The sequence below is a fragment of the Humulus lupulus genome, chromosome 5 (genome assembly GCF_963169125.1).
Source record: "Humulus lupulus chromosome 5, drHumLupu1.1, whole genome shotgun sequence".
NCBI lineage: Eukaryota > Viridiplantae > Streptophyta > Magnoliopsida > Rosales > Cannabaceae > Humulus > Humulus lupulus.
In genome coordinates, this window is record NC_084797.1 from 44,996,658 (window position 1) to 45,020,486 (window position 23,829).

General features: G+C 37.9%; 1 pseudogene; it reads right to left on the reverse strand.

Annotated features, from left to right (window-relative positions):
- Positions 1-233: 233 nt before the first annotated feature.
- LOC133834797 (pentatricopeptide repeat-containing protein At2g22410, mitochondrial-like) lies at positions 234-3,619 on the reverse strand (annotated as a pseudogene).
- Positions 3,620-23,829: the final 20,210 nt, after the last annotated feature.

The following is a 23,829-nucleotide window of genomic DNA, read 5'->3' on the forward strand; positions in this document are numbered from 1 at the left end:
GAAGTCACCAAAGGTGGGTGATCATCTGGAGCCTCAAATCAGTTACCGCCAATGCGATCTCTACAAAAGTGGCGTTACAATCTCTGCCCCAAAATGAAATTTTTTAGCTCTCCCCCAAATAATAGTTCACTTGCCAACAAGGTATGACCTTTAGAAGTTATTTTTAATGTATTTTTCCCTTTGCCCATTATTAGTATATTTAATACAAAAACAAAAACCACAATCTCAAAAAATATTCCAAAAAAAATCAGCTTTTCATTCTCTTTGATTAGATGGTACACTAGACAGACTTGTCCTATAAGTTGCCAAAAAAATGTAAGCTTGGAGGAAGGTGCAATGTGTGAACCTTGGAGTGTTGGTGTTCATGCTTGCTGCTGAGCAAATATAAGTCCAAAGACCAACATATTGATCATGGGAGCTGGACCTATAGGCCTTGTTACTCTGCTGACTGCTCGAGCTTTTGGAGCTCCTAGAATTATCATAACTGATGTTGAAGACCGCAGATTGTCAATTGTCAAAAGCCTTGGAGCAGATAAGATTGTTTTGGTTTCAACTAATATCCAGGTTCTTTGATCTTTCCTTTAAATATTTTTCAACAAAGATCTTAAATAGGATGTAAGTAAAGATGTGGAGGAGATACAAAATGCCATGGGTTCCAACATTGATGTGAGCTTTTCATTGTGTTGGTTCTAAGAAAACCATGTCAACAGCCATGGGTTCCGACATTGAGGAGATACAATGAATGAAAACTCATTTAGGTGGGAAAGTTTGCCTCATTGGGTTATCTAAGAGTAAGATGTCTGCCCCCATTACCCATGATACTGCTAGGTGAGTAAGCTATTACCCCTGTTGGCAACCAAACAAGGCTCAAATCATTATTTGGACTGTGATCAAACATGTTCTTTTTCTTTACAAAATATTAATTTCATATTTGTTTTGTAATAGGGAAATTGATATCATTAGCAAATTTCGTTATAGGAATACCTGGCCACACTGCATCAAGTTGTTAAGGACTGGTAAGATTGATGTAAAGCCACTGATAACTCACAATTTGGGTTCTCACAAAAAGAGACCGATGTTGCTTTTGAAACTAGTGTTGATGGGGTAATGCCATTAAGATTATGTTTAATCTCTTTCGGAATAACTCCATTAGCACTGACATCTTTGTTTCCACCCAATTCCACCACATTATCTTAATTGATGTGCCAAATCGGTAATTGTATGTGTAACTTTCCTTTGTCGAATAAAATGTTGATCTAGTTATTAATTTGATGTTAAACCATTGACTTCGATGGAGCTATAACCAAATGGCTTCTGCACATTATTCTTGTTCATCAATTGTCTCATTTTTTCAACATCATCCCATCTCTCAATACCAGCATAAGTACTTGATGAAAGAACATAATTCCCACTATTGCAAGGATCCACTTCAAGAAGCTTCTTTGTAACAACCTCCGCTAGGGCCACGTTTCCATAAAGTTTACAAGCATTCAACAAAATTCTCCAAACAATAGCATCTGGAACTACATGCATTTTGATTATAAAGTCGTATGCCTTCTCAAGATAACCAGAGCGGCTCAAGAGATCCACAACACACCCGTAGTGTTTCATTTCTGGTTTGAGTCCATAAACCTTTTCCATAGTTTGAAAATATTTTAACCCTTTATCTACCAATCCTGTGTGAGCGCGGGCTAGAAAAATCCCAACAAAGGTTCCTTGAGTTGGTTGTCTGCCCTCTTTTAACATTTGCGAGAAGATTCCAAGTGCTAAATTTGCAAAACCATTCATGGCAAGACCTGAAATAATTGAAGTCCATGACGCTGAGTCTTTCGTTTTCATCTCCTGAAACACTTTTAACGCCTTCTCAGCCACTCCACATTTGCAATACATATCGATTAAAGCGTTTCCAACCCAAATATCAGCTCTCACACCATGAGTAAATATGTATTCATGGTTAGCCTCTCCAACATCGAGTGACCCCAGAGGAGCACAAGCTGAAATCACACTAGCTATCGTTATTTCATCTGGTTTCACCTTAGCTGCCATCATTTCTTGAAAAAGTCTCACTTCTTCAGTATGTCGGTTAGCTTGAGAGTAGCCAGTGATCATAGCATTCCACGATACCACATCCCTTTTGGGCATCTCATTGAAAAGTTCCCTTGCAATAACTAAATTCCCTACCCTTAAATATCCCACAATCAAAGCATTCCATGAAACTATGTTCCGTTCACGCATTTGATAAAATACTTCCCGTGCTAACATCACCAAGCTACGCCGTCCGTACATATCGATGATTGTGTTTCCCAAGAAAACATCCATATTAACATGATTAGCATTTATATGTTTCACTAAAGAGTCTGCAACTCCATATTGACCCAAGTAACTACATGCTAAAATAACTTTCATCATTGTCACAGAATCAGGCCTCACATCTGCCACCTGCATTGTCTCAAAAAGACCCAAAACGTCCTTAAACCAATTCCATTTCGCATACCCACAAATCAATGAGTTCCAAGAGACCAAATATCTCTCAGTCATTTCGTCGAACAGTTTCTGCGCAAAATCCAATTCACCACAGGAAGAATACACATGAATGAGAGCATTTCCAACAAAAAGATAGATCTCAAAACCAAGTTTCACAGCATGAGCGTGAATCTTTTGGCCATGTAAAACACTAGAAACTCAAGCACAAGCCCTGAGAACAAAAATAAAGGTAAGATTGTCCCCAATCAATCCTTAGCTATACATACGGATATGCATGTCAATAGCTTTCCTTGGCTGGTCGCTCTGCGATAGTCCACGGATCATATTATTCCAAACAAACAAAGTGGATCGCTCGATAAGGTCAAAAACTAAATGGGCTTTGTCCAAATTTAGAGGAGATAAAGCATAGGCTTTGATAACCTCAGAGACTGAATATGGATCTTTGTGAAGATTTCCTCTGATTAAGCGAGCGTGGAGGTCCTTGATGGAGCTTATGGACATAGAATTCTTAGGTTGATCCGCAGCTAATGAAGCGTAGAACCGTGTAATGGGTCTTGCAATTTTCATATCTTTGCAGGACATGATTGAACACTGTGGCTCTCTACACTAGATTAGTAGATTTTGTGTAGGAAGTTCAGAGCGGACAACGTATAGTATAAGACAAATCTTACAAAGATCAAGCCCAAGCCATTGGCTGGGATATCACATGAATCTGCAAAAAGTAAGTTAAAAAGAAAAGAATATAGTCTCACGCATACAATAAGAGAGAGAAATAAAGAGGGTTTATACTTCAGATTGAATTAAGCCATCAAGTAAACTACACATCACTGCATCAAACCTTGTAATTCTATAATTTAAAAGGTCATTTTCCCCTTTATGGAAAATTCTTCTTTTTTTTTTTCACTCAAAGGAAACCAACCTTGACCTTGAGTATCTAAAACAACCCACAATTTACTTAAAGCAAATTACCAGCAATCATGAACTAAAAACACTAAATTGTCTGAAAATAGCTAACTGCTCCATTAACCCATTAAAATTAAGCAAAATGACCCAGATCAAAAATTCGTCATTTTTCCACGAAGGGAACAAAAACTTGAACTCACAAACGCACATTCACACCCCACTAATGCATTTATGTATGTTTGTATGCATACACATATATGTACAGAGAAAGAGAGGGAGGTAAAGACCTGATCTTAGTTGAGTCCGTTGGGCAGTAGTTGATAGGTGTTTATTGTATCACAACAAATGTTTTGAAGCTCATCCGATTTGATTCAATTACCACTAGATATTGAATTTTTATAACTCATTCAATCCAATTAACTTGTTTCAACAGATTCAATTCGATTAAATTATCTATTGGATTATATCAGTTTTACACACTAGATTGTCTCATTGGTTATGTATTTGATGATATTAGATTCATCCAATATTTTTTAATATTTATTTAGCTTTATTTCCCAAAAAATTATAATAATGGCGTGGCACAAACATAAGGCACATAAAGAACACATGACGACATTTATAGAGGACTGGTCGACTCACGACCAGATAGGAGAAGAAAATATGCTATCAGTTAAATTCAAAACTCATACAGAGCAGCTGGAAAATAAGTTAACAAAAGACATGCAACCAGAGTTGCTCGGTAAAATGTAGTTAAAGTTCAAAGTTAGTTTAATATGCAGATATTTGTGAGATATCTATTACTTCAAAATGAGATTTATTTACCTACTATTTTATAGAGTAGGTAATCATTTGGTACCCTGTGTTTTTGCAAAGTATCATTTTGGTACCCTCTGCTTTCAATAATGCTCATATGGTACCCTGTATTTTAAAATCGTACATATTTGGTACCCTAAACTCAAATTTAATTAATAAAATTTTACCAATTTAATCAAACTGCTGTCAATTATGTAAGTTCCAAATTTAAATTTAATTACTTAATTACATATAATTGATGACAGTTTGATCATATTGACAAAATTTTATCTATCAAATCTGAGTCTAGGGTATCAAATATGTATAATTTTAAAATACAGGGTACCATATGAGCATTATTGAAAATAGAGGATACCAAAACGATACTTTGCAAAAACATAGGGTACCAAATAGGTAAATTCCCTATTTTATATTTACTTATTGCACAAGTTACGCAAGGCCCATGACTCATCTATGTACATTCTTGAGTCTATAAATAGATGACTCAAAAATTCATTTGTTTTTACGCTGTAATTTTTTACTTTCAGAGAATTCTAAGAATCTAAAGCTATTTTCCACGTTTTTGTATCATCTCTCTCAGCTTGTGAAACTTAGTTGACTCTAGTCATCTAATCGCAGGTTTTGAGAATTTACATAAATAGAAAGATAAAGTGGGCGTAGGTCACTACTGATCAGCAGGGCCGAACCACTATAATTTTGTGTGTTGTTTGTTATTCTTAAGTTCAGTTCATATTTTATATCGTAAATTTAACTCAGTATCGTTGACCGAATCTCGAGTCAACAGTTTTGTGCTTTCGTTGAGAGCTGAACTCAAGAAGAAAAAAAAAAGGCTAAATCTACTAGAAATACATAGGGTCAGCAGGCTGGTCAAACGTCTGAGAATCCTCAGAACTCACCCCCTCCACCAGGGGTCGCTGAAGAAGAGCCTAAAGTAGAACTGGAGGAAGAAATCCAAGAATTGGATGTTAAAAACCCTGCGAGCAGCCATGGGGATGTTATAGGATGAGTTGGCCACACTAAAGGCCAACCAGGAGAATGTTGCTGAGACGATGATCATGCAACAAATGGAAATTGATAGACAAAGGCGAGAGCTCAATGATAGGCAATCCGAGATGGATCGGTGCCAGAGGGATGCAACTGTGGCATTGGAGGCGGTTATACAGTTAGCACAATGAGTTCAACCTACACAGAACCCTCAACCACAACCATAACGAAGTCCTCAACAGCCAGAACGATATTGGGCTGCTTAATCTGACAAGCCCCATAATTTTGGTAGACATACCAAGCAACGTCCGCCTCCTCAGTCTGATCAAGTTAAAGAACAACCACCTCAACGGAATAGGGACGAGCAACGTCCTCGAATCCCAAGACATCTTGTAACTGACGAGCAGGTCTTACCTAGAAGAGAACTAAGGAATGTTCCCTTAGGAAACAGGAGGCAACCCGAATTAGGTTCAGTGGTCAGAGATCCCCCACGACAAAATAATGTTTCGGGAGCTAGCAACCAACACAGACCTCATAGGCCTCCTCCGGTTTATCGAGGCGGTTTTGGATGAAGAGAAGGTGATAGTGCGTACAACAGGTCGCGCACTCAAAGGTTGAAGTTTAGAGATAACATGATTACAACGAAGGGGATTTCAGATACAACAGAAATCCAAGAAGAAACGTTGGTCGACCTAATGAGCAAAGGTTTGAGCAGCAACACCCTCCACCTCCTCCTCCACCAATGAATCATTGACCAACAAGTAAAAACATAGGGGGCAGCCAAGGTAGCCTAATGTCTTTGATCGGTTGGGAGCATTAGAGCAAAGAGGAAGTGAAGATCTGAGGGATATACTAACCAACCAAAGAGAAAAATATGGTGAGCATATCCCTGTTGTGGCTACTCCTTCCCCGGCAGTACCAGCTACTGTCCAAGCCCAAATAGATGCTTAGAACCAAGTAGTTCAATAGCTAGTCGGTAATAAAACTTCCCATATAGACTATGATCGAAGGAAATACACTCCTTTCATTAATAGAATTGTCGTGGACGAAATCCCTAGTAAATTTAAAATGCCCATGCTACCCAGCTATACTAGAAGAGAAGACCCAGTATCTCACATGAAAAATATTGAGATACAAATGGATATTCAGAAGGTGTTTGAAGATGCTCGGTGTAGGATTTTTCCGACCACTCTATCTGATGTTTCTCAGGAGTAGTATTGTAAATTTCCATTGGCCAGCATAACTTCATGGGAAATGTTCATCAAGGAATTTTATGGATAATTTTATGCTGGTCGCATACATCCGACCGAAGAAAATCAACTAGTAGATATAAGGCAAAAGAAAGGAGAGCCTATCGAAGAGTATATTCAAAGGTTCATGAGAGTGGCTACTCGCTCCAAAATGGTGGGAGATAAAGGAAAGATGATGGCGATTACAACTGGAGTACAGCGCCAATCCCTGTTATGGAGTAGTTTGCGGAAAAATGGAGTTAAGAACACCCAAGAGTTTTTGGACCGAGCAGATAAATACATTAAGTTGGAGGAAGTTATCGCCAATGAAGGAAAAGCCCCAAATGCTGATCAGAACAAAAAGAAGAGCCGACCAAAGCAATTGGCAGCCCTAGTAAGTACAATAACGATTGTAAGAACAATAAGAAAAATGGCGAAAAATGAGCAAGCACTGAACCGTCTACGTCCAACAATAAACGCCTTAAACAAAATAGATATGAACCAAGGTTCACCAATTATACGACCTTGGTCGACAGCCAAGCAAAAGTGTACCAAGCCAACCACACCACTGTACCTTTTAGGTGACCAACTCCCATCAAGAAGGACATTTCAAAAAGAGATATGTAACACCCTGGTTAGTCAAGACGGTTACACTATGTGTTTAAAATAGTGCTTAACTCGCTAAGCAAGTCATTTGGACTTTAAACGTGTAATTAAAGACTAAATCAAGGTAAGGTACCAAAAATTTTGGTCAACGAAGTAATTAATTTCATTAAAATATTTAGTTTATACACAGGATCCCAAAAAGTGTTCACAGACTGATAAAAGACAATTAAAATACATATTAGCCGTCCTAAGTGGAAAAACAGGGTTCAACCCTAGCTTTCCCCAAGCTATCTCGGCAGTGGATGTCGAGTAGATTGCATATGTACACACCACCTCTGAAGCTCTCCAACTCATGGCTGGTACAATTCTCCTTTTCCCTTACCTGCACCACATAGCACCTGTGAGCCAAGACTCAGCAAGAAAACTTAAATCAACAGGTACAAAGGAGCAACAGTATATAGACAGTAAATTTAAATCAATAAATTCAATCAGCAACAAGATATAAGCATTAAGCTTAGCAAGAATAACCTGCTCAATCAAACACATAATCCAACCTCAATAATTGATGCAGTTAGTTAAGCGCAGCTAGTCCTTTGTTTATTTGAATAATGCTTAGGCCTGGCGCCCTTAGGTCGAGTCGTCTGGTCTTATAGCCGACCCCGGCATGCTCAGGTCAGGCTGCGTTCCACACTCTTTCTATCGACCTCGGCGCCCTTAGGCTGGCCTTCAGAATAGATATAATCACATATATATTGCACAACACACAATCAAATACATCATATACAAGCATGCTCTACCGAATATTCTCAAATACAGTTATAGCCATGTTCTCACATATTGTCATACTCATATTTATTAACATGGGTCCGATCCTCGATCATAACCCTGGGTGCATTTTTCTTACCTCAATTTTCGTGCGATAGACAATACGACCTCAAGTACGATCCTGATCCTGAGCCTTGCGATAATCTAGTCACAACATAAACATACTCTTATTAGGAGTTGACTTCAAATCCCGAGCCTCACTATAAACCCTATCCTTAAGATTACTATTCTCAGTTGTCGGGACGTTAAGAACGTCCCCTGAGTCCCTAAGTGGGCACCAAATGGATTCCCAAACTCCCCGAGCCCTAATCCTAAAATGTGAAAAAAAAAAAATGTTTCAGGGCACCTGGCGCGGTCACGCCTGCAGAAAGTTTGAACTTACTAGGGTACTAGCGCGGTTGCGCCCTAGCCCAACGCGGTCGCGCCACTAACTCCGAAACCCAAAAATCAAAAATCAAAAATCAATTCCCTTGGTTTCTGGGACACTAGCGTGGTCACGCCACAACCTGGTGCAGTTGCGCTAGGTCACCAGAAACCCAAAAATTACCAAGAAGCTAACATATTCTTCCCCAAAACCAAAACTGCGATTCCCTTGCATACCATGCCCATAAAATCGACCCAAAACTGAATTTTCAATAGGTTTTGGCCACAAAACAACCCACAAGTCAGTACCACAACATCAAGACACCACCATAACATCACCAATAACATCAAAGACCTAAAGATACGAAAATCTATAACATAGAGCTCTTGAACCCAAGCTCCCACCAAAATCTAAAAATCATAATCACAACTTATGATTCCTATCCAATTTCGAATCCCAAATCCATTCTACAACTGATTCTATGCCTGCCCAATTCCCTTAAACATGGAAAACTAACAAATTCTAAAAATCAAACACAAAAGTTCCCCAAAATTTATCAAGAATACTCTAACAAATGAAAAGAAAACATAAGCCACAACTCACCTTAGGATTACAAAAATCCTTGGCTGAAAGCAGCCCCATCAACTTATACTGAATTTTCTACTGCAAGCATACAGTGTATTGTAATATAATTTTTTTTATTCAAAGGATGTCGAACCCACAGGGAATAAATAGTTAATTCCACCAATTACTATACTTTCAAAGTATGCAAATTTAATTAGATAATTCGAAAAGTAATTGAAACGAGAAATGTAAATGAATAAATGAAAGAAAACAATCTTGGAAATTGAATTTATGATAAAAGAATGTACTAAAGTAACGATTTCACTATCTTAAATCATGAATCGCAGTTTCTATATTATTCTAATTAATTCTCCTTATTTGTAATCTCAACAACCCTAATGTAATGCATCTATCTTTCTCAAGCATACAGGCAATTAATCTCAATTAATCAATATGATATCTCTATTCGTTATTAATCAATAAAGAAGTCATTAAGAAATTGATTCTTTTTAAGGAAATTCAAAGAATTCAAGGAATCTCTCAATCTCACAATCACCTTATGTCATATCTCCCTAAGTCTAATCTAAGGCTATCTCTCTCAAGCATAAACCCTAGATTTCAATTCACAATAATGGTGGCCAAACATTAATATGATACAAATTAAAGCAAGAAGATATGAACAAATAAGAATAATTTCATATGAATAATAAAAGAAACCTTAATCCAAAATCAAAATAGATCCATCAATTACTTTAGCACAAAAGAAGTTTAGTTCTTCATTACAAACATAAATATAATAGCAATGTAGTTATTCATAATTAAAAACTAGATAAAAAGATGAAGATAATGAAACTAGATTGAATGATGATGTTGATGAAGTCTAGCCTCTGTTCTCCTCTCCAAAATTCTATCTCCAAGTCTAATCTTCCCAAAACCGAAAACTCCTCTTTTTTTCCTCCTCATCGCATTTAAAAAAATAAGTTAATTAAAGTCTACAGATACATGGCTTTATGGCACTTAGCATGCAGCGCAATTGTGCCATACTTATTTTTCTCAAAGTCCTGTCATTCGCACTCGAAGCAATTCTGATTCCACGAATGGTGCCATTGCGCCTCATACACGACACTATTGCGCCAGAAATAGCTTTTCTTGATTTTTCGTGTTTCTTAACCCGGTTGCTTCATGGTTTCAGCACTTTGCTTAATTATGTATAGTGTACTCTAATTTCACTACAAAATCATCATTTTAAGCTCGACATTACACACTACAGAGAACACATCAAATTTATACAAAAAAACTTAAGAAAAACATGATAGTTCATATTATTAATGATCACGAATGAGTGTACAAATGTGCACTCATCATCAGCTCCTAATCTCTCCTTTGTTTCTCAGTTGCTTAGTGATTACTCCAAAATTCCAAGAGTTTCCCCTCCAATTCAAGTGTCCTTCCTAGAGTAAGTTGAGAGAAACCAAGAGAGGGGGAGAAATCTTACACGTGAATGGGAGGGATGCAACTGCCTTGGGTCTAAGCCAAGGGTTAATTGACAACTTTACCCTTTGCCCCACTAAACCTCAAAGCCTAGTACCAAGGGCAAATTGGTAATTTTTCCATTAATCGCACTAAACCTACATTAACACTCTAAATTCCCTATTAAGTTACTAATCCTCCAAATATAAATATTTTTCCTCAATAATGTTCCACTAATTCCTGACCTTTGCAAAATTACCAAAATACCCCTTCGCTCACCCCAAGCCAGGTATAAATCTCTGTTGTGACTTTTTCACCAAATTGCTCTAAAGAATCGACTTAAGCCAGTTATCGCAAATATATTGTAATGCCCCAAATTTCCTAATAAGGTTTAGGACCTTGATTAGGAGGTCGGGAGGACCATAATTGATTTATTATGCCATTAAATGATTATATGCATGTTTATGTGAATTATATTATTATATGATGATAAATGCATGCATATGGGTCCACTTTTCATTATAAGGGCATTTTGGTAATTTGACCCGTTGAGGGAAGATTTGCATGTTGGTGAATTATTAATAATACCACATTATAATGTATATTTGTTTGAGCCATTCGACATGAGAGGATCTTTGAATGCAAGTTATCGGTCTGGTCATAACGGGGTTAATTTCAGGCTCGGGGTGATTTGAGGATTAGAACATTACCGGGAATTAAAGGGTAATGGGAATTGATTTGTTAGCATTTGAGAATATTGTGAATAACAGAAATTGGAGGGTGTTAATTATGATTAACGAGATAGGCGAAAAATGACGGTTTTACCCTTGGTGGCCTTAAGAGGATTTTAAATGACCTAAGGGTATTTTAGTCTTTTGACCCTAAGGGATATATATCATTTGAGAAGGTTGTAAAAACCTTGCCAAAACAGAGCATCAACTCCTTCATCCGTTCATCATTTTCTCTCATTCCTTCTTTGAATTTTGAAGCTCTATTTGAGGAACCAGCTAGGGAACCAAGCCTTGAAGGTTTTGCATTGTGTTCCACCATTGAAGAGGGAGTGATTATGAGATTGAGGTGAGTTTCTAGCCATTAAAACTCTGGTTTTGCTTTGTTTTTCTATTATATTTTAGGTTGGATTTTTAAGGTTGATTATGAGAATTGATGGGAGATTTTGGCAAAGGTTACTTGGGTTATGATGCCTAGGACTTGTGTATATGGTTTTGGGGTTCATTTGGGAGCTTAAATGAGGTTTGGAAGCTTGTTTTGAAGGTTGGAAATGGAGGAGTTGAAGGAGGGAAAAACCAGGGTTGAAAACTCTGGTTGTAGGGCTACAGCGCTAGCCAGGGGCATTCTGCCCTGCTTGTAGCGTTGGGGTGCTAGGGGGTAGCGATACCCTGCTTTTCCATATTCCTGTTTTGGGAACTTTTGAGGGTTTTTGGCTCAGAGTTTCAATTCCTAAGGCTCGGGATCAAATCTACTCACCGTTTGGGTACAATTCGGGGTTCTGGAGTGAGGTTTAGGTCAAGAACCTTTCATTGTTGATTTTCATTAATGGAGATTTTATTTGGTTATGACTAGGTGACTGCTAAGGGATCAAAGGATCAATCGTTCTCAAGGGTTATTCATTTGTTATTTCTCACTTGAACCAGAGGTAAGAAAACTGCCCCCCATATGTGACATGCATGGTTATTAATGAGGCATGTTGAGTGTTTTAAATGCGGAATTTTATTGCATACTAAATTTTTAGCAAACTTGCTTATCTGTGAATGGCACTGACCTATGAGTCAGGAATCGGAAATGGTGTTAGTACTAACTATGAAGCTGTGACTTACGAGTCAAGTTCGGTAGTAGTACTGAGCATTGGTTGTATGGTATTGGCTTAAGAGTCAAGAATGGTATTAGCGTGTTTAATGCAAGTCGAAAAGATTAGATCTAATTGATAAAAGCATTGAATGAATCATCATGAACATTAATGCTTGACTGACCTCAAGTTCAATGAAAAATCAAAAGCGCTTGTCTAGTCTAAAGACTAGTTACTTAGAGCTAGGGCCAGAAGGCCCAGGTGACTGCATCATCACATGGCTAAGGGTGCGGAGCCTAAGTTAGTGACTCACTCATCTAATTCAAGTTTGTGACTCCATAGTCACTCATCTGGTTCAAGTTAGTGACTTACTCATTAGTCTCTCATCCAATTAAGGTGCAAAGCCCAAGTTTGTGACTCCATAGTCACTCATCCGATTAGGGTGCGGAGCCCAAAGTGTGACTCACTCATTTGATTTGGGCTATAAGCCCCAGTATAATTACCAACATCATAGAGTGATATTCACTCATCTGATTAGGGTACGGACCCCTAGTGCGTGACCTAATGGTCACTTATTTGAGTCACTTATTCTAGATGGACACATTGGCCATCTACTTTCTTTATGACTTGATAGTCATCAATAAAAAGGGCAAGGCCCATAAACCATCTATACAAAGGGCAGGGCCCATGAGCCATCTATACAAAGGGCAGGGTCCACAACCATTATTGGGACTTAATTGCATGCATGAGTAGGATTATTACTGCTAGCCATTCCTGTTATGACTTAGTAACATGTTATTATTGTTCATGAGCATATTGAGTTTTCTTGTTGAGCTTTGGCTCACGGGTGCTATGTGGTGCAGGTAAAGGTAAAAGAAAGCTGGACCATCCTATAGTTGGAGAGCTTAGGTGATGATGAGTACATATGCAGCTGCTCGATCGCCACGGCCGAGGGTTAAAAGAGGAACTAGGGTTAAACCCTATTTTGTCGCTTAGGTCGGCTGGTTGTAAATCTTTTGTGGTAATGAACCTTTAAATTATATTTTTGGGATCCTAATGTATACAGTAAACGTTTAGTGAAACATTGTATCTTAACCAAAAAATTTAATCCTAAATGGCTAATCATACTTAGTTTCACGATTATGGTCAAATGACTCGATTAGCTAGTTTAGTACTATTTAAAATGCGCACTGTAATGGTCCCTGGAGTTTAGGGCGTTACAACTTGGTATAAGAGCCAGCCATGGTTAATGGTTCCTGAAAACAATCTGGGAATGTACACTTGTCACTAAAGATAGCTTCACTCAGGGAATGGTAACTATTTTTGTAGTTATGTGCTTAACTGCTTAAATATAATCTAAATGATTTACCTGCACATTGTATTAAGGAGCAAGAGATTCTGATAGAGCATGGCCCTTGATTATTGAAATGATTATATGACTACATGCTCCGTGAATATATATATATATATATGAATGTGATTATATGATTACCTGCTCTGTGATTATATAAATGTATTAATGGCATGCTGGAGTTGGAGGCATGGTGTGAATGTTGGAAGAGCAGGGATTATGATTGATGTATGAATGCTATGGGCATGTGTTTTTAGCACTACATCGGTTTGTGAATGTAGTGTGGTAAGATTTTTTCTGTGGGGAAAGCTCTTAATATGATCATGATATTTAATGGGTCAAGTTATTGACTGCAGATTCTACCAGTATGTATGTATCCAAGGCAGATAATGAGGCATGATGGTGTTTATACTAAGGCTGGAAGTTACAGCCAGGGTTTGAATTCTTCATCTGCCCCTCATAATTTCTAGCAAATGTTTATAGATGTGCAATTAAGATTGTAGAGGCAAGAGGAAGAGATTAGGTGTTTGAAGCAACATCGGAATCTGTCGAGGAGCACCTCTTCCATTGCTATGCCAAGAGTGGCGCCAGTTTTGGCTCAGCCTAGGGTTGAGAGCGGATGGGAATTCCTTTGTGGAATATTCAAGGATTATTACCCTCTAGTCTTTGAGGGAGGCCTAGATCCATTCAAAGTTAAGCAATGGATGGGCATGATCAGTTCCATTCTTGACAATATGGGGCTGGTAGGTCGCAATAGGGTGATCTGTGCTACATTTGTATTGCGAGATGATGCCTGGACATGGTGGCAAGTAATATCCCAGACGCGAGATACATCTGTAATGGACTGGAAATAATTTAGGCAGTTGTTCAATGAAAGGTATTACTGTGATGCAGCCAAGACTGCTAAGATGAATGGGTTTGTGAATCTCGTTCAGGGAAATGCATCAGTAACTAAGTATGTTAATAGATTCGATGGGTTGGCCAAGTTTTCTTTTGATATGGTACCCACGGATGTAGCTAGGAAGGAAAGGTTTATCCAAGGATTGAATTCCAGGATAGCTCAGGGCATTAGAGCTGCCCTAGTGCATGAAACCTCCACCTACGCTCAGGTGGTAGGGAAGGCTCTTGCTGTTGAGAGCACAAGAAATGAGATTATAAAGGAGAGTTTCAGAGAGCACAAAGCTTAGATAATGACACCTCCATTTATTGGAGCGAGCAAGAACAAGGATTGGAAACCCCACCCATAATGCACTCAGTTTAAGAGGCGTCATCTGGGAGAATGCCGAGCAAGGGTATGTTTCTTTTGTGGAATGGTGGGGCATCATAATAAGAATTTCCCAAGGCGAAGGAAGGATGAGCAAAAGGGGATGGACAACTCGACTCTAGCTCGAGTGTTCGTTTCGATGTAGTCAGAGACTGAGACTGAGGCAGGTTCCTCAGGGGTGGCAGGTTAGCTTTCTAGTTCTGATTCTTGTATTGTGCTGACTAATTTTGGTGCCAGGTTGTTCTTGTTGGGGTTTTATGCCCTAATTAAAACCCAAATTCTTTGTAATCTCATTTTTATTATCAATAAAAGAATAGAAATCATTTTTTGACTTGGTCAATCACTTTGCTCACATGTTTTATTTTCATGATTATTTGTTTAATATAAACTTCTATTAAATCCCGAGCATATAGCTAATCTTATTTATAGTGACGTAATCACAGTGGAATATAAATATGATTATATGTTCAAAAATAAGTTAGTCCTAAGATTAGTCAGTGCACCGGATTTACACTGACTTGCCAATCTACGATATGATCTACTTACACATTACAGTGTTATGTTCTTTCCAGAACATTAGCAAAGTAGATAAGATCGGATGTATTTGTTACATCGGACAGGACCGATATTGACAGTTGATAAGATAAGTAAATATACCGTTATTATCTATTCTAGTCATATCATATAGTTGACCATAGATTAATTCAATCTCAATTTTGAGTGGTTAGTATTCTAACTGATTGTATTATTTGAGTTCTTTGACTTGTTCGTTACCAGCTTACCCTACGGACTAGCCCATACTTACATCTTGGGAACTCGGTAGTATAATTGAGTGGGAGTGTTAATCATAGATATGAACATCTATAGCTTCTGATGAAGAAGTGAAACGATGGTTTCCTTTTAGTTTGGTTCAAGGTGTTAAATGATAGAGATCTCATTTCAGTAATTAAATTAGTTTACTGAAATATCATTTACAAGGAACTAAGTGTTTTAAGGATAAAATACAATGAGGGGTAAAACGGTATTTTAGTCCTATCTCATTGTAGACCGTCTATAGAGGATTGAGTGACAATTATGGTTGTAACAATGGATAATTAATAGCGTATCTACATTTTATAGAGCGTTCTATGAATTCAAGAGTGCAATTCCAAGTCTATAGTGGAGTCACGAGGAATTAATAAGTTAGTAAATTTATTTGTTAGATTTATGATAACTTATTGGAGCTTGATTTCCTAGGCCCATGGTCCCCATTGTACCTTGGATAAAATCATCTAGATAGTCTCAATTAATTGATTTAATCATCAATTAGAATTATCAAAGTTGACCAGGTCAATTTTGGATAGTTTCACAGAGTTGTGTAATTTTGAGAAGAAAAGAGAAATTATGGCAGATTTATTAATTAAGATAAATTGGTATCTAAATTAATAAATAAATTTAAATCAAGGTTCAAATTATAAATAATTAATTTGATAAAGGATTTAAATAATTATTTAATTAATTAAATCAATAGAAAATAACACAGGCCTTGATTTGAAGTCCAATGGGCTTATAATCAAATGGGAAATTTCACGGGCCTATAGCCCATGATAATTTCGACCTAGGGCTTCAAAATGGCTGCTATTTTATTGATTTTTTAATTAAATTAAATGGCCTAATTGAGTCTATAAAAGGAGTGCTTATAGAGAAGTAAAAAAAAAAGGGTGTTTTGATAAGTCAGATTTTCTGATAGTTTTATATTCTCTCTAAACACAAGTCCTTTTCTAAGCCTCTTTGTATTTTATCTTCTTCTCTCTATATTTATCTCATGTGTTGAGAATTGCCCACACTAGTCTAGGTGGTTCTAAGGATACATTGGAAGATCGTGAAGAAAATAGAAGATCGGTTCAGTTTCTTGATAATACTCTGTGACAGAGAGGATACAAGAGTTAGAGAAACTGAAGGAAGGACTCTTAATTCCGCTGCGTATACTGTAAGTATTCTATTTTTGTTTCTCTTTGAATTCAATTTTAGAAACATGTTTTAGGCTTTCTCGTATTAATTTGTTTAATATTAGATATACATGAAAATAAATAAAGATCCTGTATAAGTTTTTCCAATAGTTCTTTGGTTGTTGCATCTAGAGAAGCATAGATTTGATATACAGATTGCATGATTAAGTTGTGATGAGTTAGGTTATGGTGGAAATAACTCATCAGTTGTTTGATAGGGTTGGTTATGAGTGGCTTCGATATGATCCTGGATATGGATTGATTAACCAAGTGTGGGGAAATGCTAAATTGCAAGGAAAGGATAGTAACACCTGGGTTTAAGAGTGGGAAACCCTTGTGGTAGTTGGAACTGTGCATGGATTTTGTATGCTTATGACATATGTATTAAGAGCTAGAGATCTATTTCATGAGGATGCATAGAACTCTTAGCTAGTGTGGTGGATACCACTTAGGTTATGCCAGTGGGATCAGGACAGATTGGATTAGTCTGTGAAGTTTTGGATGTATTTCCAAGGGATTTGTCAGGATTACGTTTACATAAAAAGAGATAGAAATGTGATTGGATTGGTGCCAGGAATGGAATCAGATCTAGGGAACTATTTTGAACGGCTCAGTAGAGTTGTAAGACCTAAAGGCTCAGTTATTGAGTAAGATGGTATTCTCCAAGGTGGATCTTTGATATGGTTATTACCAGCTAGAGATCGAGGATGAGGATATGCAGAAGATTGTTTTTACATCATACAAGAGCACTGGGAGTGCTGGGTGATGTTTGAAGAATTTGGTTAATGCCAAGTTGTTTTTATGAATTAGGTGAACAGAGTATTCAAGGATTATTTGAATTGGATTGGTGATCTTCTTGATCGATGGTATTGTGGTATACTCTCAGTTGGAGATTTGCCAAGGTCAAGGAACGCCTATGACGCCAGGAGTTCCCTTGGACAGGAAGAATAGTACATGTACTTTGTTGATGAGTTCTGAGTCTTCTTACAGATCAGAACCAATATTAGGTTGTTATGATACCTTAGTGACAGGGAAAAGGAATCGCCTATGCGTCATGTTAGTTAAAGGATATGACCAGAACTAGAGTAGAGTTACTGGTGGGCCAGATGGCCAGCTTTATGCTTGAGATTATTATTTCAGAAAAGATCAAGGAGAACAATTAAGTGAACCATAGATGGAAATAATTGAGGGCAATGTCTTAGCTGGAGTAGCTAAGGATTATGCAGTGTCAGGTATGAGTTTATTGTGGTATAAGGATCAGACTTGGGATCTGATGGACACTGGGATTAAATGGGAGATTCTGGATGAATCTCATATTATCCTCTTATTCTCTTCATCCAGGCATCATGGAAATGTAAGAGGATATGAAAGCTTTATAGTGGTGGCCTGAGATGGAGAGGGACATAATGGAATACATGACAAAGTTCTTAACCTATTAGTAGGTCAAGATAGAGTATCAGAAACCAGTAAGACTATTGTAGCCTTTGAGTATTCCACAGTGGAAATAAGGAAACATCACAATGAGTTTTGCGGTGGGGCTGCCTAGGATAGTGGGTTAGCGTGATTTGGATTGAGTCATTATGGACCAGTATTTAAAGTGAGTTCACTTCTATCAGTAAGGACGAATAATATAGTGATCAGTATTCAGATTTTGTGTGAAAGAGGTAGTATGCCTTCATAGAATTCGAGGTCTATCTTATCAGATGAGGACTCAGCTTTTACTTCCAAGTTTTGGAAGGGTTGCAGAAGGTGATGAATATACAATTGGAATCTAACACAGTTCATTATCCTCAGACTGATGGTAGATCAGAGAGAGAGAGTTATCTAGTTATTAGAATGACACTTTATGAGATGACGTATGATAGAGAATGTATATCACTCGCTCATTGGAATGAGATGGGTGAGATGTTATATCTGGATCCTGAGGTAGTTTAGAGGATCATTGAGGTTATTGAAAAGGTTAGAGCCTAGATGCTCACTTCTCAGAGTAAATGGAAAAGTTATGTTGATTTGAGCTGCAGGAACATGGAGTTCCAAATAGAAGATTGTTTCTTCCTTAAAGTATCACCATGGAAATGGGTGAGGAGATAAGGGCAAATTAAGCCCTGGATTAATATGACCGTTTGAAATCCTGGATAGGATCAGCCAATTTGCCTTATCTTTGGCACTATCAGCTGCATAAAGAGACTCATGTGTTGAGTTATGAGAATCTGGAGATTGAGGCTAAGTTGTCCTTTGAGGAATAGACAATTCAGATTTTAACAGAAAGAATAAGGTTCTAAGGAACAAAATTGTACCTTGAGTTAAGGTAGTGTTACAGAAACAGTGAGGTCGAGGAAACCACCCGGGGAAAACTGGAATCAGTTGTGCGAAATTCTTATTCCGGGCGGTTAAGATAAATTTCGAGGAAGAAATTTCTATAAGGAGGGGATAGTTGTAATGCCCCAAATTTCCTAATAAGGTTTAGGACCTTGATTAGGAGGCCGAGAGAGACATAATTGATTTATTATGCCATTAAATGATTATATGCATGTTTATGTGAATTATATTATTATATGATGATAAATGCATGCATATGGGTCCATTTTTCATTATAAGGGCATTTTGGTAATTTGGCCCATTGAGGGCAGATCTGTATATTTTCATACATGTTAGTGAATTATGACTAATACCACATTATAATGTGGATTTGTTCGAGACATTCGGCATGAGACAGTCTTTCAATGCAAGTTATCGGTCTGGTCATAACGGGGTTAATTTTGAGGCTCGGGGTGAGTCTCAGGGTGATTTGAGGATTAGAACATTATCGAGAATTAAAGGGTAATGGGATTTGATTTATTAGAATTTGAGAATATTGTGAATAATGGGAATTGGTGGGTGTTAATTATGATTAACGAGACAAGCGAGAAAGGACGGTTTTACCCTTGGTGGCCTCAAGAGGATTTTAAATGACTTAAGGGTATTTTAGTCTTTTGACCCTAAGGGATATATATCATTTGAGAATGTTGTAGAAACCATGCCAAAACAGAGTATCAACTCTTCCTTCATCTGTTCATCATTTTCTCTCCTTCCTTCTTTGAATTTTGAAGCTCCATTTGAGGAACCAAGCCTTGAGGATTTTGGGTTGTGTTCTACCATTGAAGAGGGTGTTATTATGATATTGAGGTGAGTTTCTAGCCAATAAAACTCTGGTTTTGCTCTGTTTTTCTATTGGATTTTAGATTGGATTTTTAAGGTTGATTATGAGAATTGATGGGAGTTTTTGGCAAGGGTTACTTGGGTTATGATGCCTAGGACTTGTGTATATGTTTTTGGGGTTCATTTCGGAGTTTAAATGAGGCTTGGAAGCTTGTTTTCAAGGTTATAAATTTAGGAGTCGAAGGAGGGAAAAACCAGGGTTGAAAACCCTGGTTGTAGCGCTACAACGCTAGCCAAGGGCATTCTACCCTGCTTGTAGTGCTGGGGCGCTAGGGGGGGTAGCGCTGTAGCGCTACCCTGCTTTTCCATATTCCTGTTTTGGGCACTTTTGAGGGTTTTTGGCTTGGGATTTCAATTCCTAAGGCTCGGGATCAAATCTACTCACTGTTTAGGTACAATTCGGGGTTTCGAGAGTGAGGTTTAGGTCAGTAACCTTTTATTATTGATTTTCATTAATGGAGATTATATTTGGTTATGACTAGGTGACCGCTAAGGCATCAAAGGATTGATCATTCTCAAGGGTCATTCATTTGTTATTTCTCACTCGAACCAAAGGTAAGAAAACTGCTCCCCATATGTGACATGCATGGTTATTAATGAGGCATGTTGAGTGTTTTAAATGTGGACTTTGATTGCATACTAAATGCTTAGCAAACTTGCTTATCTGTGAATGGCACTGACCTATGAATCAGGAATCGACAATGGTGTCAGTACTGACTGTGAAGTTGCGACTTACTAGTCAAGTTCGGCAGCAGTGCTGAGCATTGGTCATATGGTATTGGCCTAAGAGTCAAGAATGGTATTAGCGTGTTTAATGCAAGTCGAGAAGATTAGATCTAATCGACATAAGCATTGAATGAATCATCATGAACATTAATTTTGACTGACCTCGGTTTAATGAAAAATCAAAAGCACTTGTCTAGTCTAAAGGCTAGTTACTTAGAGCTAGGGCCAGAAGGCCCAGGTGATTGCATCATCACATGGCTATGGGTGCGGAGCCCAAGTTAGTGACTCACTCATTAGTCACTCATCTGATTCAAGTTTGTGACTCCATTAGTCTCTCATCCAATTAAGGTGCAAAGCCCAAGTTTGTGACTCCATAGTCACTCATCCGATTAGGGTGCGGAGCCCAAAGTGTGACTCACTCATTTGATTTGGGCTATAAGCCCCAGTATAATTACCAACATCATAGAGTGATATTCACTCATCTGATTAGGGTACGGACCCCTAGTGCGTGACCTAATGGTCACTTATTTGAGTCTCTTATTTTAGATGGACACATTGGCCATCTACTTTCTTTATGACTTGATAGTCATCAATAAAAAGGGCAGGGCCCATAAACCATCTATACAAAGGGCAGGGCCCATGAGTCATCTATACAAAGGGCAGGGCCACAACCATTATTGGGACTTAATTGCATGCAAGAGTAGGATTATTACTGCTAGCCATGCTTGTTATGACTTAGTAACATGTTATTACTATTCATGAGCATATTGAGTTTTCTTGTTGAGCTTCGGCTCACAGGTGCTATGTGGTGCAGGTAAAGGAAAAAGAAAGCTGAACCATCCTTGAGTTGGAGAGCTTAGGTGACGATGTGTACATATGCGGCTGCTCGACCGCCACGGCCGAGGGTTGAAAGAGGAACTAGGGTTAAACCTTATTTTGTCGCTTTGATCGGCTGGTTGTAAATATTTTGTGGTAATGAACCTTTAAATTATATTTTTGGGATCCCAATGTATACAGTAAACATTTTAGTGAAACGTTGTATCTTAACCAAAAAATTTAATCCTAAATCGCTAATCATACTTAGTTTCACGATTATGGCCAAATAACTTGATTAGCTAGTTTAGCACTATTTAAAATGTGCACCGTAATGGTCCCTAGAGTTTAGGGTGTTACATTTATGAACATAGTAATGTGGTTCCAATCACATAACACATATAATTATAATTATACCCTCAACGGGTCAATATTATGAAAATGCCATTTCCCACAAAAACGGCCCCACGTGTATATTTAATACACATAAACATGCATAATTGGTCATATCTTAATATAACTCATATATTTCAAATAATCTCACATATATTCAATTAAATCCATATATATATTCGATTATGCCATCCTGGCATGGTAATAAAGGCACTCAACCCTAATAGTGAATTCGAGACATTACAAGATACAACAAAGTTTTGTCACTTCCATAATGATTATGGCCATTATACAAATGAATGCAACCAGCTGAAGGATGAGATTGAGTTTTTGGTACGACAAGGACATCTGAGGAGATATATACGAGCATGGGATAATCTCCAACAAGGAGCTAGTGGAGGCAACGAGCAGGAATGTACACACCAACGCTCGCCTCCTCTATAGCTGGCCCTGGTCACGGGCACTCTACTCCCTATATGCGGTGGACTACACTTAGCTTGTGATAGTGGTAAGACAAGAGAGAGGTATGACAGGACCCTACGTCACGAGTAAGATATTGAGATGCTAACCGCCGAGGTGCGGACTCCCAAAAAAGCTCGAACATGGAAAAATTGTATAGCTTTCTGAGCTTGACACACAACATGTCAAGTTGCTCCACACAGATCCCCTGGTCATAGATGTCCAAATCGCCAACATGAAAGTGAAGAGAGTGTTGGTGGACACAAGAAACTTGGTAAATATACTTTACAAATCGTCATTAGAGAGAATGAAATTATTAGTGCAAAATTTGGAACCATGCAACGAGTTGTGACCTCGATGTGGCTTCTAGCCATGAAATTCCCAACAGATGTAGGAATTGGGTTCCTTCTCAAACATTAAAGGGAGGCAAGGGAATGTTATAACTCCTCCATCACGAAGGAAAAAAATTACAGGGAGGGGAGTGGGCTCATTGCCTCGAGCAACACTAACGAATCAGAAAAAAGGTTGAAAGGAGTCAGTGGACCAAATGCCCAATCTGATGAACAAGTCACCAAATAGGGTGTTGCCCAAAGTGAGGACGAAGGTATAGATCCTCACTTTGGGGATTTTGAGGAGGAAATTGGACTTGTGGAGGATGTTGAGGAGATTCAATTAGAAGCAAAACAACCGACCAGAGTTGTGAAAGTTGGTAAAATCTTAGAAACAACGATAAAAAATGAACTGATGGAAATTTTAAGAAAGAATCAAGAAGTATTTGCCTGGTCACATAGTGATATGGTGGGAATAGACTTGACAATTATTAGTCATGTCTTAAACATCGACAAAACCACCCACCAGTCCAACAAAAAAGAAGATTACTCGACAAAGATAGGTCCAAAGCGCTAAGAGAGGAAGTTGAGAAGCTTAAGGAAAATTGATTTGTTAGGGTAGCATTTTATCCATCATGGGTATCTAATCTCGTTTTAGTACCAAAGTCAAATGTCAAGTGGAGGACTTGCGTAGATTTTACAGATCTCAATTGTAATGCCCCAAAATCCCTAATAAGGTTTAGGACCTTGATTAGGAAGCTGGGAGGGCCATAATTGATTTATTATGCCATTAAATGATTATATGCATGTTTATGTGAATTATATTATAATATGATGATAAATGCATGCATATGGGTCCATTTTTAATTATAAGGGCATTTTGGTAATTTAGCCCGTTGAGGGTGTAATTGTGTATTTTCATGCATTTTGATGAATTATGAATAATACCACATTATATGTGGATTTGTTCGAGTCATTCGGCATGAGATGATCTTTGAATGCAAGTTATCGGTCTGGTCATAACGGGATTAGTTTCGGGACTTGGGGTGAGTCTCGGGATAATTTGGTGATTATAACATTGCCGGGATTTAAAGGGTAATGGGGTATGATTTATTATCATTGGAGAATATTGAAAATAACAGGAATTGGAGGGTGTTAATTATGATTAATGAAATAGGCAGGAAAGGACGATTTTGCCCTTGGTGGTTGTTAAGGGTTTTAATTAGGCATGAGGGCATTTAGGTCTTTTCACCCTAAGG